The following is an 18,756-nucleotide window of genomic DNA, read 5'->3' as shown; positions in this document are numbered from 1 at the left end:
TTGACTGGTTTTTGTTTGCTTTTGGGTGTTTTTTTGTTTGTTTGTTTGCTTTTGGTTGTTCTTTTTTTTTGTACTCTGGTTGTAACCTTATAGATAAAACAAATGTACATTGTTCAGTTTTTCGATGTTTATTTTTCTCTCTCTTAAAAAAAGCAACTTGCACGAGAACAGCAATTAAGTCAGACACATGTAAGCATTGATTGAACATTATTGTCTATTACGTTGGAGAACAAACGGCTGTGCATGAATGGATTGAAACACACACACAGACACACACACACACACACACACACACACACACACACACACACACACACACACACACACTGGTGAATACATTATAAGCACAAAAAGGAGAAAGAGAGAGAGAGAGAGTGGGAGAGAGAAGAGACAGAGAGAAATGAAATTACATTGTTTATTCAGTATAGGCCACAGCCTTCTGAACGGGATCCAAATACAAATATGACATTTAGAACGAACAAAGGAATAAAGGAATTACAAGCAAAAATGAGTTGACAACTTCTTCAGCTGGATCAGTGTCATAATCAATGCATTCAGAAACAATTATCGCATTCTTTAACTGCATTAGCGCGTCTCTTGAAGGCTTTGTATAAATATGCAGATAAATTCTTCATTATGTTGTTATTTTTGATTTGCCATCAGCATGGTAACAGGAGAGAGAGAGAGAGAGAGAGAGAGAGAGAGAGAGAGAGAGAGAGAGAGAGAGAGAGAGAGAGAGAGAGAGAGAGAGAGAGAGTATTCTGTCACATTTTTCTTTCTTTACTTTCTTCTGCATTTACTCAAGCTCGCCGCGTGGCCAGCATGTCTTGTCCACGTGCTGTCGGTGTGTGGCTCCTTCTGTCCACTCGCCGTGTGGTCAGTGACTGTTGTCCATGTGCTGTTGGTGTGTGGCTACTCCTGTCCACTCGCCATGGGGTCAGTAGGTGTTGTCCACGTGCTGTTGGTGTGTGGCTACTCTTGTCCACTCGCCGTGTGGTCAGTGACTGTTGTCCACGTGCTGTTGGTGTGTGGCTACTCCTGTCCACTCGCCGTGTGGTCAGTGACTGTTGTCCATGTGCTGTTGGTGTGTGGCTCCTTCTGTCCACTCACCGTGTGGTCAGTGAGTGTTGTCCACGTGCTGTTGGTGTGTGGCTACTCTTGTCCACTCGCCGTGTGGTCAGTGACTGTTGTCCACGTGCTGTTGGTGTGTGGCTACTCTTGTCCACTCGCCGTGGGGTCAGTGAGTGTTGTCCACGTGCTGTTGGTGTGTGGCTACTCTTGTCCACTCGCCGTGTGGTCAGTGACTGTTGTCCACTTGCTGTTGGTGTGTGGCTACTCCTGTCCACTCACCGTGTGGTCAGCATTTGCTGTTGGTGCTCTGCTCTTGTCCTGAGTGTCGTCCTGTGGTGGTGTCCCTCTTGTGCCAACACACCCATTCACACCTCGCTGCTGTTGCTGTTGACTTGGGGAGACAGCGGAGTTAACACTCCGAGAGGATGCCCGTCTGTCGGTCCAGCCACGTTGGTGTTGGCCACCCTCTGACATAAGTCTGACGTCACAAGGCGGAGAACTTGTGCTGTGTCTGGCTGGCTTTCACTGACCCTGTCCTGTCGCACCTGTTGTTTGATTATCGTCTGCTTCGGGCGAGTTTTCAACACCTTCCGAAGCGGTTTGTGCTTATCTCTTGGGGTCAAAGGACAGAGGAACGTCACCAATTTACTGATGCAGAAGAAGGCTTTCTGACCTTATTTTATGTGTAACAGCGTTGCTTTGTGCACTGGTCACATCGTTTACCACTCTGACACCTTTCGTGACCAACTCACTGTGAAAGTCCTTATTTGTTGTGATCGCGATCTTGTCATTCCATCAGCTAAACCTGAGAAGTGTAGGACTTGGTTGTCAGTCCCAACTCTGTCCACTACGATGTGCTTGTATTACGTCACCTGGGGTCCACGTATTGTCCCCTCCTTCACGCTGTTCACTGTGTTTAACACGGCGTTTACACACATGTTATTGTTCTCTGGCCACGATGGGGAATCACAAACATGGGCAGATTTCTCTTTTGGTATTCTTCCAGCTTGTTGATGTCTGTCTTCATCCAACTAAATTCCTGGTTTATGTAATTTACCAATGTGGACAGTCTCTCCTCTTCCATTTGCTGCATCAATGTGAACGTTCTGCACTTCTGCTTCCAATCTTCTGTCATGGCTTTTGACAGTTTCTAGTAGTCTCTTATCATTTCAATCTCTCACACAGCGTGTTTCCAATCACGAGATTTCTGGTGTTCCATTACATTGATGAAACATAGTATTTGGCGAAATAGGCAGGCATCCATTGCATATTACATAAATTGTAAATTGTATGAAATATTGGATCAACCTGACAAGGCTACCCAAATCACAATCATGAAGGCAAGCACATGAGGTGATGGGCAAACAGAACTGGGTACATCATATCAAGAAAGTATAGACAGAACATGGATTCGGACTTGTTTCGTTGTACCATGGAGTTGGGCACGAGAATGCCTTTGTATCGAAATTAAGATATAGAATATTATCAGTTACAAGCAAACCTGGCATGGAGAAATAGAAAGTAACAATAAATACAACTGGTTCTTTCCAATCAGATCAGTATAGTAAACTGAGAAGTATATTAGTGTCACAGCAAATGAATCGCATAATAACTATATTGCTGGCTTTACATTGAGAGCCCTCAGACTGAATGCTAACACAAAATGGTTCCATAAAAATGATAATAGCAACAGCTTCCTCTCCAATGTGTGGCAAAAGCCCAGAGGATGAAAAATAATTTCTGTTCCAACTGCAAATTATATAAAGAAGTATGAAAAGCTGCACTATATTCCATACAGCTTTGGCACAGAAGAAGGATATCTTTAGCATACTGAGGGTAGAACATGAAGATACGATCCTCTCACAAGCGAAACGTGTCTCTGTGGCAGTAAATGTACTGGAATGGATAATATATCTATAGCTCCAAGTACTCATTAATCAATTGAGAATTCTAGCGGGTCCTAGGTGAAAAAAAGACAAAATATGGATAGACAATTTGGTGTATGTATTTATAATATGGTGAGTGTCTGTTGCATGATGCAACACTTGCATAAATGATAATATGCATTATGTTTTCATTGTATTGTTCAACCTTTCGAACCGAATGACTGCACTGTACCTTCCGTCACATGGGCTTTTAAGCTAATGACAGTGGAATATCAAAGTGGAAAAACCGACTCTTTGTCACTCTCTCTCTCTCCCCCTCTCTCTCTCTCTCTCTCTCTCTCTCTCTCTCTCGTTCGCTCTCTTCTTCGCCTTGTGAACATGTTTAATTGCTTATGTTATTTAACTGTATATTGTTAATTGCATTCTCTATCTCTCTGTCTGTCTGTCTGTCTGTCTGTCTGCAGGATAGCACTGTTTCTCTGTGTGTTTGTGTGTGTATGAATGTACGTGCACGCACGCACGTGTATGTGTGTTCAAACATGTCAAAATCGTATAACTTTGTGTGGATGCATTTATGGAAGCGCACGTGTGTGTGTGTGTGTGTGTGTGTGTGTGTGTGTGTGTGTGTGTGTGTGTGTGTGTGTGTGTGTGTGTGTGTGTGTGTGTTCCTCTACGTCATATAACTTTGTGTGGATGTATTTATCAACGCACACTGTGTGTGTGTGTGTGTGTGTGTGTGTGTGTGTGTGTGTGTGTGTGTGTGTGTGTGTGTGTGTGTGTGTGTGTGCGTGCGTGCGTGTGTGTGTGTGTGTGCGTGTGCATGTGTGTGTGTTTGAGTGTGTGTGTAGTAGCAGTAGTAGTAGTTGTTGTAGTAATAGTAGTAATAGTAGTAGTAGTAGTAGTTGTGTGTGTGTGTGTGTGTGTGTGTGTGTGTGTGTGTGTGTGTGTGTGTGTGTGTGTGTGTGTGTGTGTGTGTGTGTGTGTGAATTTTATCGTTATAGTTATTCCTTTGTATTTTTGTATTTTCTATTTTGTCACAACGATTTCTCTGTGTGAAATTCGGGCTGCTCTCCCCAGGGAGAATGTGTCGCTACACTACAACGCCACCCTTTTTTTTTCTTTTCTTTTTTGTAATTTTTCCTGCGTGCAGTTTTATTTGTTTTTCCTATCGAAGTGGATTTTTCTACAGAATGTTGCCAGGAACAACTCTTTTGTTGCCGTGGGTTCTTTTATGTGCGCTAAGTGCATGCTGCACACGGGACCTCGGTTTATCGTCCCATCTGAATGACCAGCGTCCAGACCACCACTCAAGGTCTAGTGAATGGGAGAAAATATCGGCGGTTGAGCCGTGATTCGAACCAGCGCGCTTAGGTTCTCTCGCTTCCTAGGCGGACGCGTTATCTCCAGGCCATCACTCCACAATTAATATTCACTCTACAATTCATATTCATATCATTATCATTATATCTATTATTATCACTAATACTGTTATATTATTATCATTATTGTTGTTTTCTTTTTCTTTCTTTTCTTTTATTTCATCTAGTTATCTATTTTCTTTTTATTCCATTTTATTTCTTTTTTTTCTCCCTTTTTTGGATTCATTAATTCATTAGATAGATAAATAGATACATAGATAGATAAGCAGATACATACATACATACACACACACATACATACATACATACATACATATATTGACAGATTGATGGATGGATGGACATACTTATTTTCTAGTTAGTTGTCTTAATTGCTTTTTTTTCTTTCCTTGAATCAAAATGTTTCATTCACGCAGTCCTTGGTGATTATATATCTGAGGAAGATACAGAGTATTTGTCAGTGTTTCCATTTTATCTACATATCATTCAATGGCGTTTTTCTTCGAGCTTTTCCTGTGATGAGATTCCTACTGACTTTATCTCATTTTCATTTGAAAACAGTTGTTTGCATTTATCAATTAGTCATGCATAAGTTTCCACTCAACATCCTGAGCTTAAGACGAATGGTAAGTCAATAAACTGATATGAATGTGAACCATGGTCTGAACGAATGAGCGAATGAATAAATGAGTAGGTCTTCATTTTCCGAAGGTGGAGACATTAGCACATTGATCAACTTCCATAAGTGCTGTTGTTTTAAGACACACAGAATCAGACACATTGTTCTACTGTTCAAGGATGTCATTGTTGACTCTAGTTTTGTTAAACAATTGTGTTAATATAGTAAAGTGTTTCAGCGCGTATTGTTTTATTGTTTTGGTGGTACTCGTCTTGTTACCAAGAGAACCGTCAAAAAGATTATAAACAATACTTAAATTGACATGTTCTGCCAGTGTGTTGAAAACTTTCTCCCATCCAGTCAAAGCTGCATTGCATAAAAACTGTATTTAAATTCGGACATGTCACAATAGATGTGCCATCATGAAATCGACAGGACAAAGAAGGAAGTCTTCAAATGTAATCGTAAATTAAACGGACAACACACGTGTGCTCGCATTACTGTTGTGCTCACAATAAAGGTCAAGTACATGAAAAAACGGGACCAGTTTTAAAACACGTCATAGATTCTTGGTGGAGGTAATCCCTGTCTCATATTTTGGAAATGTGTGACTAAACAGGACACAAATGAAGGAGAGGAGAAATACGGCAGCGCTATAGACAAGAGGATTGGTAAAAAAAAAAAAAAAAAAAACGAACTAAAATGCGAAAGCACTGAGGGGGAAAAACCATACATCCAAAAAACAGGTCTTGGTAACAACACAAAAAATGCTTTCAAAAATTGTAATACTAGACCAAAAAGAGTTAATTCAACATCATTCCAGGCAAAGACGGCTAATACTTCACACAGGAAAAAGACATAAAATGTGGACAGAGAACTGCTCTGAACTATACAACAAACAGAGCAAAGGAGATCACGGTGTATAAATATTGACTTTCCAAATCTCCGTGAGGATGCAATGGCAACATTCCTGCAGAACTATTGAAACATAGTGGAGCGACACCCGAACTACCATAATTATGCAACAAAATCTGGCACACAACGAAGTGACCTTCGACTTGGACCAATCACTTCAGCGCGTATTGTTTTATTGTTTTGGTGGTACTCGTCTTGTTACCAAGAGAACCGTCAAAAAGATTATAAACAATACTTAAATTGACATGTTCTGCCAGTGTGTTGAAAACTTTCTCCCATCCAGTCAAAGCTGCATTGCATAAAAACTGTATTTAAATTCGGACATGTCACAATAGATGTGCCATCATGAAATCGACAGGACAAAGAAGGAAGTCTTCAAATGTAATCGTAAATTAAACGGACAACACACGTGTGCTCGCATTACTGTTGTGCTCACAATGAAGGTCAAGTACATGAAAAAACGGGACCAGTTTTAAAACACGTCATAGGTTATTGGTGGAGGTAATCCCTGTCTCATATTTTGGAAATGTGTGACTAAACAGGACACAAATGAAGGAGAGGAGAAATACGGCAGCGCTATAGACAAGAGGATTGGTTAAAAAAAAAAAACGAACTAAAATGCGAAAGCACTGAGGGGGAAAAGCCATACCTTCAAAAAACAGGTCTTGGTAACAATACAAAAAATGCTTTCACAAATTGTAATACTAGACCAAAAAAAAGTTAATTCAACATCATTCCAGGCAAAGACGGCTAATACTTCACACAGGAAAAAGACATAAAAATGTGGACAGAGAACTGCTCTGAACTATACAACAAACAGAGCAAAGGAGATCACGGTGTATAAATATTGACTTTCCAAATCTCCGTGAGGATGCAATTGCAACATCCCTGCAGAACTATTGAAACATAGTGGAGCGACACCCGAACTACCATAATTATGCAACAAAATCTGGCACACAACGAAGTGACCTTCGACTTGGACCAATCACTAATCGACACCCTCACAAACGAAGGGAAATGCACTGCTAGGAATGCTGCACAATCAGTTTGATCACCCATGCCAGCAAAATAATGCTCAAAATCATTGCGAATATATTTTGAACCATTGGCAGAAATTATCATCATTGATGATCAGGCCGGATTCGGCAATTGCAGAAGTTCCATAGGTCTGATCTTTAACTGGCGTATCATTGTAAAAAGCGGTTAGTCGTTCCATACTTCAGTTGGAGTTTATAAGGGCTGCTGCCTATACCCCCACACCCTTCACCAAAATTCTGGAATGCTCCATGACTGATGCACTTGAAGGTCTTTTCAGCACAGTAAGCACTGAACGAAGAGCCATCACGAACCTTGGCTTCACAGATGACATTGATGGCCTCGCAGGCAGTTAGCAGGGACAGGGTCATGCTTGTTGAAAGACTAGATGAAACATCAGCCAGATATGGCACAGCAATCAGCACCGAGACAGGCGCAACATCTGAGTAGTTAGGAACCTGGGTTCGAATCCCGTTATGGCACCTGGTGGGTATTTTTCCATGGGTTAAGGTTGTTGATTCTTCCGATGTCTCAGGTCAACAGACATGCACACCTGCTTGTGCCTTACCCTCCTGTGCATGTATACGCATACAGGAGATCAAATGCGCACAGTAAAGAACCCATAACCTACGTCAGCGACCGGGTGGATTATGGAAGCAATACCGTACTGGCCGTGTAAACCTCGGAAACAGAGTATGGTTGCCCTCATGCGAGGTAAAAACGGTCAGGAAGGTAAAAGCCCACTCATACATACGAGTGAACGTGTGAGTTGCAGGTCTCGAAAGAGGGAAATGAAGAAGCATCAAGAAGACCAAGTCGGTGGCCAGCCAAAACACCACACACACACACACACACACACACATCCATGAAATCATTTATCAGATCTGTCAGTCACATCCACAGTAAGGCATTGCACCCAGGAGTACGAAATGTGTCAACTGTTTTGTTGCCTTGGAACCTCAGTGTAGCTTTACACATGAATGCCTATGTGCCATGCAACATTGATCCCCTTGCCATTTACTGACTTTTTGATCCAAGGAATCTATACGTGCTAAAGGATTTCCCTGTTTTGGTGTAGAGTGCTTAAAAAAAAGAAAAAGAAAAAAAAAAGAGACTTTTCGGTGACCATTGCAGTATATTGCTTTGTACCTGTAAAAGATATTGAAAAAAGGGGGATGGGGACAACGACAATAACAACATCGACAACAAGACAAATGTGATGGACAAATGGTTAGAGTGGTGAATTCTCGCTCGAGTTTCCGAAGTTCGATTCCTGAAGCAACTGGTACGTTAAGGATGGAGATTTTTCCCATTTCTCAGGTCAACATGTGTTCAGACCTGCAAGTGCCTGAACTCCCTTCATGTGTATACGCATGCAGAAGATCAAACCCGCACGTTAGAGATCCTACATTATGTCAGCGTTCGGTGGGTTATGGAAACAGGAACACATCCACCATGCACATCCCCGAAAACGGAGTATGGTTGTCTACATGACGGGGTAAATAAACAAAACGGTCACACACGTAAAATGTTACATGTCTGTGTGAATATATATATATATATATATATATATATATATATATATATATATATATATATATATATATATATATATATATATATGTGTGTGTGTGTGTGTGTGTGTGTGTGTGTGTGTACTTTTTAAGCATTCTTTCTTTTGATTATTTTCCAGCAGATGTATAATAGCATGTGTGAGTAATTCTGAATAAGCAAGTTTTGGCTCGATTTTTTTTTTTTTTTTTTTTTTTTTTTTAAGCGAAAAGTTGATAAGCGTGTCAACATGGCTGCTAGGACGTACGGTACAGAGGAGGTGACTATAACTTTGTTTGATTTGCAGCAAAAGGCGACAATGGCAACTACGAAAACGTGATGGAAAATGAAAGTAATGTTGTTGATCGAATGAAGTGATATTTATGAGGATTACTTGCTACAGAGTGCATTGACGCGGATGGGTCGGGTGCGTGTTGGAAGTGGGTGCAGGAATAAAAAACGCAATATGTTAAGCTTGAAACATATTATGAATTCCTCCAGGATTACAGGTTTTCTTGTGTAATTTTGTATGATTTTGTGTGTGTGTGTGTGTGCGTGTGTGTGTGTGTGCGTGTGCGTGTGTGCGTGCGTGTGTGTGTGTGTGTGTGAGTGAGTGTACAGAGGCGTTAATTTTCTTCTTTTTTTTTCCTTTTTTTTGTTTTTGTTTCTTTTTTTTTTTTTCTAAACATGTTATCATCTTCCTTGTTTGGGAGTAACCCCACCCTTCAACACTGAACATATGGTAATCATATTATTCATTCATTTTCCTCTTTAAAAATGTACATTTACATATTATTGAACATTACATAATTACGTGTGATTTTGAAGGTATTTTAATGGGTTTTTGTATTAGAGGTTAGTGATTTTTCTCTCCTTTTTTTGCAAACAGTAGAAAAATTTCCAGGAGTCAAAGAGTTCTGAATGATGACGAGGATGATAACAATGTTATGGAGGCCCGTAACTCATATGGCAGGTGAAAAGAGGACAGATGTTTAACAGGGTTTTTTCCCATCCCTTTTAGCCCACCTTCCACATAGGTCTTTCTGATAAATGCCAAGACATGGTGGAGTCAAGAATAGTCCAATATCACTATCATTTGATCATACAAATGAACCAGTGGTATTGTTTGTTATGGGTTGTCATTTAGATTGTTCCATTCATATCAGAAACCTCTTTACAAGAGTAGAAAAATATGTAGTTGTTTTTGTTTTTTTTGTTGTTGTTTTTTTTCAAAATGTATGTCTTTAATCAACCACTCTGTTTTTTCAAACCAAGTGAGGGACTTGCCAAGACAATCTTGACAGGCACAGGACAAGGAAAGGAGGAGAGGAGGCCGACAGAAAAAAAAACAACAACAAGAGATGGGAGAACAATATCCCCCATTGTGGGCTGGCATCAGACTACACGAAGTCCTGCTAGAGATGAGGAGCAGGGAGAAATGGAGAACTGTTAGCCAGGTCCTCAGTGGTGCCCCTATGGTCATGAGACTACACGACAGAAGAAGATGACTGAATCTTTCATGGGAAAAGAAAAAGGCACAGTAAAGGCCTTTTTACAATTTTGCCCATTTAACGATACAAAACATAACAATAAATAAATAAAATTAAATAAGCTTTAGTAATAAGAATGACCAATGAGAAGAGTAACTCAGAGACCATTAACAAGAACAAAGCAATGAAAAGAACAATTGTTATATTAGCAGAAGAAGAAGAACAACAACAACAAGAACTCGAGTACTGAGCACTAACAATTTGCGTTGTGTATCACTTCAAAGGCAACAATGCCACAGAGTGGATAGGCATTCGGACACATAAATCCAAGAAATACAACTGATATGAGAGCTACATCGCCATAGGAGATGAAATGAGCACACTGTTGTTGTTTTTTCTCGGTTGTGATTGGGTGCTGTGTTTGTTTGGTTGGTTGCTAATATGAAAAAAAGTGGTGAGTGATGATCAAGTACGTGACTTGTTTTCCCAACCATGTAATTTTTTTTTTTTTAACCCGGACTTTCTTGTGTCGACCACCGTTTTATTCTGTATATAAATTACACAATCAACTAAACAACATGGAAATAATCAAACCAATACTTGGCACTCCATAATAACTATATGTCATAGTAATCAGTAGCATTTATGGAATAAATACAACTTTTCATTTACGGATTCTGGGCTTGTTAAAAAAAAAAAAAGAAAAAAAGAGAAAAAAAAAGACAATAATATGGAAGGAATCCGTACAATATCATATGATATATAATATTATATCATAAATCATACAATCATGTGTACCAAACTTAGAATCTTTTTTTTTTTCTTTTTTGTGGCCTCAGTTGCATGCAGGTCATGGAGCACCAGAACTTGGTGTTTTGTTGTTGTTGTTGTTGTTGTTTTTGTGTGTGTTTTTTGTTGTTGTTTTTTGGTGCTTTCACACGCCTTCATTGGCCAAAAAAACAACAAAAAAAACCCTTTTTTTTTCTTCTGTTTTCTTTCGCTTTTTTTTTCTTCTGTATAAAATGTCAGTTTTCAATTAATATATGTAAGTACATCTAAATGTATTCAAAGTAGTATTCTTCCGAATACACTAAGTTCTTTGTCTGAATATTCAGTTTTCATGGACAATTTCAGTGAATATTTTAACATTATGCATGTGTTTTCAGTTGTCTGTGATTAAGTTTGCTCTGATGTGAGTGTGTGGATTCTGTATGTGAGATAATCATCGAAATCATCTCAGTATAATACATATACGTCGAAAAACATGCAATTAGATCAACATTAATTATTGGAGGAAGGAAAAAAAAAAACAGAAAAAAAGCAGAAGAAGAAAAAGAAAAACGGAAAGTTGACGCTCGGACAGGAGCTAGGTTCCGCCCTCCCCTGAAACGACGCACAGTGATTGTTCTTCTGCCGGACGCATTGATCAAGGACGCTCGCCACATTGTCCTCGGGACAACTCGTCGTGTAACACATGAAAGTAAATGACATACTTGACATTATACAATGCACATTGTCGACATTTTACATATACTCATTCGGCCAGTCCGTGAAATAAATACAAGTATTTAGCAATAATGATACAGATAAAAGATACGAAAGTGAATATGTGAAAGGTGTTTGCGTACAGTGTGTGTGTGTGTGTGTGTGTGTGTGTGTGTGTGTGTGATCTTTTTTATTTTTATTTTTATTTTTTTACTAACATGGATTCAGTTGACTTCTGAGGCCTAGCTCTCTTTCAAAAATGCATTGTATAGAGAGGGAGGACTCAGTTTTTTTGAAAATGCTTATACACATTTTGCTTAAAAGGATTATGTAATTGATGTATTTGTAATTTCCAAGCAGGCGTTCTGATTTGTTAATACCAAAAAGTATATCAGTTATTGAAAGTTTCAATCTAAGATCTGTTTTTAAATTGATCAATTTTTCTATATAACACCAAAAACTGCTTACAAGTGGACATTCAAAGAAAAAGTGTTCAATGTAATCGATTGTGTCTGGACAATAAGAACATTTATTATTTTCTTTTACTTTCATTTTACAAAGAAGAATATTTGTTGGATAAATGTTATGTAGAATTTTCCATTGAAGAACTTTTAATCGTACTTCTTTTGTAACATCATTGGCTCTTGACCATGCTGACTTATCTAAATGTATGCCAAATTTTCTTAACCAAAGTTTTTCCGCAATTGGAGTTACAATTTCTTCATTTTCAAGTAATATATTTTTAATAATTCTAGGTTTTGTGTTATACTTGCTAACCTCCCATACATTAGATTCTGTTTGTTTTTTTCCCTTTCTGTATCCACTGAATCCATGTTTTGGGGAGAGAATGGATAAGAAGATTATATTCAAGTATCAGGTTTGCTTTGTTCTGTCCAATTTGTGTTTGTATTTCTTCTAAAGTAAGTATTCTGTTTTCACTTGCATGAATTACATCTTTAATCAGTTCTACCCCATTTGCTTGCCATGTTTGAAAAAATAACGTTTTGTTTTTGTATGTGATCAAAGAGTTGTTGAATAGCATCTGATTCTGGAAGTTGCTGCTGTTTATTATATTGTGTGTTGCTAAAGATTTGTTTTCTAAAAAGGTAGGTACTATACTCCGCCAGAACACATTATCAATTCTATCTAAACCCTTGACGTCTCTTAATTTACAGTTGATATGGAAAACCCTGTTATATTTTGCAAGTTTTCCAACATGCCATTTCGGTATTAAGCACCAGTTTTGCTCTTCATTTGCTTCATGAAGTTTTCCTGCCCACTGTAAATTATTAAAGCACTTTTGTAAAGTAATCATATTTATCATTTTAAGGCCTCCGGCATTGTATTCAGCTTCCATGACTTTCCGTTTTATCTTTTCAAATGCCTTTCTATTACTTTGTTTTTTCTGCCATAGAAACCTGTAAAAAGTGGTGTTCATTTTGCATAGAATACTGTGTGGAAGACCAATGGACTTCATTACGTAAATTAACTGACTAATTAAAAAAGTCTTTATAACTACTACTTTACCTTGAATACTGAGATCATGCTTACTCCATTCCTTTATCAATGTATTAATATGATCTATTCTTTGTGTCCAATTATCTGCAATTTCCTGTGCCATCTTATCTGCTTGAAAATAAATACCTAAGATTTTAATTTTACTGACTAAAGTAAATGGAAGAACTTCATTTCCGTTATGCTGACCAATCCTCATTGCCTTCGTTTTTTCTATGTTCATTTTCAAGCCAGAGAATCTTTCGAATGCCGTAAATATTTCTAAAGCTTTCATCATGTCTTCTCTATTTCTAAGGAACAAAGTAGTATCATCAGCCATTTGTTTGATTTTTAAGTGAGTTGGATTACCGTTACCAGAACATGAGGGTACTTTAATGCCCACGATTGTGTGATTTCTAATTTTTATAGCGAGCAATTCTACAGCCAAAACAAATGCTAGTGGAGAAAAGGGGCATCCCTGTCTAATTCCACACGTTACTGCAAAGGGTTCAGAAATCCAACCTCCGTGGTTGATGCAGCTGGAAGAGCCATTATTTAAAACGCGAACCCATCTTTGGAAGTCTGGTCCAAAGCCGAGAACGTCGAAAACCTGTAAAAGAAACGTTTTAGATATGGAATCGAATGCCTTGCAGTAATCAATGGCTAGTAAATACCCGGTTTCATTACGCTTACTTAAATAATTTATTACATCTTCAATAGATCTTATAATTGTTGCAATATTTCTACCTTTAATATAACCCACTTGGTCGTCGTGAATTAGTTCATGCACTACTTTACTAAGTCTTTCTGATAAAACTTTCGCTAGTATCTTATAATCAGAATTGGTCAAAGTGATAGGTCTCCAGTTTGTTAATCTATCTCTTTCTAATCCTTTCCCTTTGTGTAGTAACGTAATTACCCCTTGTTTTTATGTATAAGACAGTTCACCTTTATGAAAAGAATCAACAAAAGAACTTGTTACTATTCTGCGTAATTTAACCCAAAAGAATTTTAAAAATTCTATCGTAATTCCGTCATATCCAGGAGCTGAACCATTTTTCAAGTTTCTTAAAGCCATGGTCGTTTCTTCTATTGTAACCAGTCCTTCACATGAAGCGGAACCGTCTTCGTCTAAGCGTGGGAAAGTTTCAGTCTCTAGAAATGTGTTAGTTTCGTCTTGTATGTTGTCAGATGTGGTTGTTTGGTTGTATAGATTTTTGTAAAATGCAACCTGCTCTTGAAGTATATCGTTCTGATCAGTTATTGTTTCCCCTGTTTCCTTACACAGCCTTGCTATAACTTTTCTCTTTCCTCTAGCTTTTTCTAAATTACAGAAGTACTTTGTGTTGCGTTCCCCGTCTTCAATCCATTTACTCCTTGATCGTATCTGTGCACCCTTTGCTTCGTTTAGTTGCAGCAGTTCTAACTATTGTTTTAAGTGTATGAAATTAGTTTGTGTTTTCTCGTTTGTAGGATCTTTAATCAGCTTTTCCCCCTCCTCTAAAATCTGCATATTAGCTTTCGGGACTCATTTCTTCGTTGACAAGATAATCCTTTACCAAATTCACTGCAAAAATTTCTTATTTCGACTTTGCACATTTCCCATCTATCTAAATCTGTGAAATAGTCTGTACCGTCATTGTTTAGCTGTCTATCAAGTAAGTCATTCATTCTTTGTACGAAAGTGTCATTCTTTAAGAAACTATTATTGAACTTCCAGTATCCTGGACCACGTGAAAATTCATTGTCACTAAATTCTATTACAACAGCTTTATGATCTGAATTAGGAACTATAATATGTTCGCATGTTACTAGATGATGTATCATGCTTTCTGATATAAAGCAATAATCAAGGCGACGGCTATGAATGGATTGCTGCGACACCAGGTAAAGTCTTGTTCTTTTATGTGGAACATTCTCCAGGTGTCAGTTAAATTAAGAACATTTTTTAATCTATTAAATTCCTGAATTTCATTTTCTTGATGAGGCTGACCCGATATAACGTCAAGGTTGTTGTCAAGAACACAATTAAAGTCACCACACAAAATAAAGTTGTTGTCACTAAAGTCATTACAGTGTTGCTGAAGTTCTGTAAAAAAGGCCGCTTTTTCTGAGGCATTGTTTGGAGCGTATATATTTGCTAGATGAAAATTACATTTCTCGTGTGAGACTGAGACGATTAAGATTCTGCTTTGTGCCATTTCTAATTTTACTCTCCCAGGTAACTGTTTTGCAACTAAGATTACTTCTCCCTTGCTTCTGTTTGTTCCTTCATGATAAAAGATTTCCCCTCCCCACTGTTTTTTCCCATACAGGTAAGTCGCTATGAGTTATGTGGGCCTCTTGTAGGCAAACAATATTGAACTTGTTGCTTTTCAAATATTGAAAAAGTGATAATCTTTTAAATTTGTTTTTTAATCCTCTACAATTCAATGATGCTATGCGTAACTTATCCATGAGAGAATGAGATTAAATCATTGTTTGCTTGTTCGTTTTTCTGTTCATATGCCTGTTTGTGTGCTCTGCGTGTTTGCATGTATAGTTGACAATCTGGTTCCGTATTTCCGTGATTGCTATCCATCTTAAGTCGTCGAATCATGAGGTGTGATCAAAACTCGTAGTCCGTTGTTCAAAGCCAGTCCGTCATCAAAAGATCAGTCCAGGTCATGCTAGAAGCTAGCGAGACACCTCCACGTCTGGAGCCCCACGGCGGTCAGACCGCCCGCCTTCCCGTCTGGATTGTTTGCTGTCACCCCTTCCCTCAGGGCTGTTCTCCCGAGACCGACGACGCTTGGGGGTCTCCGAGCGGTGACGAGGGGGACTCCTCAGTTCCAATGAGGTGCTCAGCGTTGCCTGTCGAGTTGAGGGTCGTCCCCTGGATTGTCTGTCCTTTTTTGTCACTCTCTGTCCTTCCTCACTCTGCACTTCACTTTCATCCTCCTCATTCACGCCTGTCTCACTCTCACTCTCCCTTCTTGTCTTATCCGAAACAGAAAACTCACAGGTAGGGTCCCCCCTTTTATGCCCTGTCTTTCTGCAAGCCCTACAAACAACGTCTTTTTCACAGACAGAACTGTGATGGCCTTGCTCCAAGCAGTTGGAACACACTACTGGCTTCCTCGCTAGCTTCTGTTCTTTATGGAAAACTTTAGCTGTGAAAAAGCTTACTTTAAGAGTGTTTTCCAGAGGCACAGTTGGGACTGTCACAAACACGAATCTTCGCCCAGTTAAAAACCGGGTAAGTTTGTTGTCAGCATCTCTCACTCTCTCGCATTTTATAGTTGATCGTAGCTCGCATCCCGCTTTCAGAAGGGAGTGCTCTATCTCACTATCAGCAACGGATATAAGGATGTTGTCAATGAAAATTTTAGTGGTTGGCTTTTCCTCTCCAGATTCGTCTCTTAGGATGTACGGGTTAGTGTTAGATGATTGCAGTACCGTACCTCTTATGCGTATCCCTTGAATGAGAAGCTGGGACCTTGCCTCTATCGTAGCGGGGTACAGCCTCCACAGCCCGTTGATCTCCTGGGCACCCACCATCGAACCTTGTCCTGCAACTCGCTCCGCAGCCAAGCACATCTCCAACACCGTAGCGCGCTTGTTTCTGGAGTCAGGGATGTCTCTTGTCTTTAAGAAGACAGGCTTGACACTTGCAGACTCTGCCATATCTATAAATGAAAAAAAAAGCGAACACGACGGACGGCAAAAGAAAATTTCGAAAAGTCGAATACGATTTTGAACAGTCGCAACGGTTTCGCCGCACTGAGACAGGGAGAAAAGCAGCGTTGAAACTGGAACACAACTCAGCTTGCATTCGGTGTGGAGAGCACAGCAAAACGTGACCGCTCGGTACGGCTGTCGCTCACTGAATCCATGTAAATTTTCTGTTCGTTCAATGGTTTATAGGGCACACCTTCCTTGTTCTTTTCATTGTTGTCTAAACAACAGCCACAACAACAAACATTTCCATGTAGACACAAGGACTGTTGAGGACGCAAAATTGATAATTAACAATACATATATCACAACAAATTTGTCTGTGTGAAATTCGGGCTGCTCTCCCCAGGTAGAGTGCCATCCTTTTTTTTTCTTTCTTTCTTTTTTTCGTGCGTGCAGTTTTAATTGTTTTTCCTATCGAAGTGGATTTGTCTACAAAATTTTGCCAGGAACAACCCTTTTGTTGCCGTGGGTTCTTTTACGTGCGCTAAGTGCATGCTAGCACACGGGACCTCGGTTTATCGTCTCATTCAAATGACTAGCGTCCAAACCACCACTAGTCTAGTGGAGGGGGACGCGTTACCTCTAGGTAATATATATATATATATATAGAGAGAGAGAGAGAGAGAGAGAGAGAGGATAGAATATGTCTTTAATAGCAATTGTACCAGGATCACAAGGAATATTGGGGGGGGGGGCGGGGGGGGGGGGGTGGGGGGGGGGGGGGGGGGCTAGTACATAACAAGGTACGAACATAAATCGAAAATCATACACAAACACGGATACAGTAGAAACTAGGATATATACAAGTGGCATATCAAAATTAAAACTTGTAGATACTCACACATGCACGCACTGCACACACACACACACACACACACACACACACACACACACACATGCACACACGCACGCACGCACGCACGCACGCACACACACACACACGTTTGAACAGAAGCCGCATATTGCATGTGGATGGGGCTGATGACAAGATCTTCAGGCAGTTTTCAGTTTCAGTTTCAGTAGCTCAAGGAGGCGTCACTGCGTTTGGTCAAATCCATATAAGCTACACCACATCTGCCAAGCAGATGCCTGACCAGCAGCATAACCCAACGTGCTTTGTAAGGCCTTGTGAGAAAAAAATAATAAAATAAAATAAAATAAATAAATAAATAAGGCAGATGGTTGTTGATTGCACAATTCTATTAATCATACTGGATTTGTTCGAGAGACATGGCATTGACTGCTTTGGGGAAAAAGCTATTGGTGAAGCGACTGGTCCTTATACTTCTGTACCGTCGACCAGAGGGAAGCATCTCCAAAATCCCAAAAGCTGGATGTGATTTGTCCTGGCTGATTGATTTTGCTTTTTTTTTTTAGTAGCTGCTTATAATATATGTCTTCTAGAGAAGATAGATCAGCCCCGGTAATCTTGGTGACTGTTTTTACGATTCTGTTAAGGGCTGCAACTTCTGCCTTGAAAATGCTTCCGTACCAAACAGTAATAGCGAAGGTTAGCACACTTTCAATGACTGCTCAGTAGAAATCAGCCATGGTCTCTTTTTTAATTCCGAACTTTTTGAGGTGTCAAAGAAAGTACAGGCGCTGTTGTGCTTTCTTACCAATTTTTTTTTCGTATTTTTCTCCCATTTCAAATCGTTGGAAATGATTAGTCCGAGAAATTTAAAATCGCTGATGATCTCTACTTGCTTGTCTTTAATGACAAGTGGTAAGGGGTTAGATCTGGTCTTCCTGAAATCTAAAATTAATTATTTTGTTTTTTATATGATGAGTTCTCATCACTGTTCATAATCAGCACTTCTAGAGTAGTATCGTCGGCAAACTTGACCATAGTGTTAGTGTTTTGAGTTGCAGTCATGTGTGAATAGTGAGTACAACAGCGGGGATAGAACACATCTCTGTGGGGTGCCTATGTTGAGAATGCATGTGGAGGAGGTGAAGTCACCAACTTTAACAACTTGCGGTCTGCATTTTAGAAAATCTAGGATCCATGCACAAATTGGTTCAGGCAGCGAGAGGTCTTTCAGTTTAAAATATAATTTTGATGGTACTATTGTGTTGAACGCAGAGCTGTAGTCAATGAAAAAGATCCT

This window comes from Babylonia areolata, chromosome 29, assembly GCF_041734735.1.
Source record: "Babylonia areolata isolate BAREFJ2019XMU chromosome 29, ASM4173473v1, whole genome shotgun sequence".
NCBI lineage: Eukaryota > Metazoa > Mollusca > Gastropoda > Neogastropoda > Buccinidae > Babylonia > Babylonia areolata.
The sequence above is the reverse complement of the archived record's forward strand: the minus strand, read 5'-3'. Positions refer to the sequence as shown.